The sequence below is a fragment of the Pseudorca crassidens genome, chromosome 2 (assembly GCF_039906515.1).
Source record: "Pseudorca crassidens isolate mPseCra1 chromosome 2, mPseCra1.hap1, whole genome shotgun sequence".
Classification (NCBI taxonomy): Eukaryota; Metazoa; Chordata; class Mammalia; order Artiodactyla; family Delphinidae; genus Pseudorca; species Pseudorca crassidens.
In genome coordinates this window covers 33,503,910-33,505,817 of record NC_090297.1, presented here as the reverse complement: position 1 = coordinate 33,505,817, position 1,908 = coordinate 33,503,910, and the positions used below count along the sequence as shown (strand labels likewise).

At 47.3% G+C, this 1,908-nt stretch overlaps 1 pseudogene; it reads left to right on the top strand.

Annotated features, from left to right (window-relative positions):
- On the top strand, nucleotides 1-1,425 carry LOC137210327 (large ribosomal subunit protein uL4-like; annotated as a pseudogene).
- The last annotated feature ends 483 nt before the right edge of the window (nucleotides 1,426-1,908 follow it).

The following is a 1,908-nucleotide window of genomic DNA, read 5'->3' as shown; positions in this document are numbered from 1 at the left end:
CCACCGGGTTGCGAGGCGCGTGGTCTTCGCCTCTCCCGGCCATGGCGTGTGCTCGTCCACTGATATCAGTGTACTCCAAAAAGGGGGAGCCATCTGACAAAAATGTCACTTTGCCTGCTGTGTTCAGGCCCATTCGACCAGATATCGTAAACTTTGTTCACGCCAGCTTGTGCGAAAACAACAGACAACTCGATGCTATCCGTGAGTTAGCGGGTCATCAAACCAGTGCCGAGTCTTGGGGTACCGGCAGAGCTGTGGCTCAAATTCCCAGGGTTCGAGGTGGCGGGACTCACCATTCTGGCCAGGATGGTTTTGCAAACATGTGTCTTGGAGGCTGCATGTTTGCGCCAACCAAGATCTGGTGTCGTTGGCACCACAGGGTGAATACAATGCAGAAGCGATATGCCATCTGCTCTGCGCTGGCTGCCTCGGCCTTACCAGCGCTGGTCATGTCTAGAGGTCATCATATCGAGGAAGTTCCTGAACTTCCTTTGGTAGCTGAAGATAAAGTTGAAGGCTACTAGAAGACCAAGGAGGCTGTTTTGCCTCTGAAGAAACTTAAGGCCTGGAATGATGTGAAAAAGGTCTACGTCTCTCAGCCAATGAGAGCTGGCAAAGGGAAAATGAGAAACTGTTGCTGCACCCAGAGCAGGATACACTGCATCATCTGTCATGGGGACAGTGGTATCATCAAGGCCTTCAGAAACATCCCTGGAATTACTCTACTTAATATAAGCAAACTGAACGTTTTGAAACTTGCTCCTTGTGGGCATGTGGGATGTTCCTGCATGTGGACTGAAAGTGCTTTCCGCAAGTTAGATGAGTTGTGTGGCACTTGGCGTGAAGCTGCCTCCCTCCAGACTAACTATTGATACAACCTCCCCATGCACAAGGTGCTCAGTACAGACCTTAGCAGAATCTTGAAAAGCCCAGAGATCCAAAGAGCCCTCAGAGCACCACGCAAGATGATTCATCTCAGAGTCCTGAGGAAGAATCCACTGAAAAACCTGAGAATCATGTTGAAGCTAAACCCGTATGCAAAGACCATGCGCTGGAACACCATTCTTCTCCCGGCCAAGAACCACAAAATCCAGATGCATAGGGCGGCAGCAGCACTAGAAGACAAATCAGATGAGAAGGAGGTTCCAGGCAAGAAGCCTGTGGTGGGAAAGAAAGGAAAGAAGGCTGTTGGCATTAAGAAGCAGAAGAAAAAAAAAAAGAAGAAGAAGAAAAGAAAAAAAAAAGAAAAAAAAAGAAGCAGAAGAAGCGTTTGGCGGGAAAAAAGGCGGCAGTGACCAAGAAACCAACAGCTGAAAAGAAGCCCACAGAAAAGAAACTCCACCACAGAAGAAAAGAGGGCTGCTGCATAAACTTAAATTTGTTTATTTTGTAAAGGTCAAATCATTTTGGACAGCTAATTTTGAATAAAGACCTGATGAAAGAGACAGCGGGAAAAAAAAAATGCTCGGACTGCCCTGGTGGCGCAGTGGTTAAGAATCCGCCTGCCCATGCAGGGGACACGGGGTCGAGCCCTGGTCTGGGAGGATCCCACATGCTGCGGAGCAACTAAGCCCGTGCGCCACAACTACTGAGCCTGAGCTCTAGAGCCCACGAGCCACAACTACTGAAGCCCTTGCGCCTAAAGCCCATGCTCTGCAACAAGAGAAGCCACCACGATGACAAGTTCGCACGCTGCAACTAGAGAAAGCCCAGGTGCAGCAACGAAGACCCAATGTGGGCAAAAATAAATAAAATAATAATTTTTAAAATGTTCATAGCAGCACTATTTATAATAGTCTCAAACTAGAAACTATGCAAAAGCCCAGCAACAGTAGAATGAATAAGTAAATTGAACTACAGCTAACAAAATAATATGGATGATCTCACAAACAAAATGTATAAAACAAG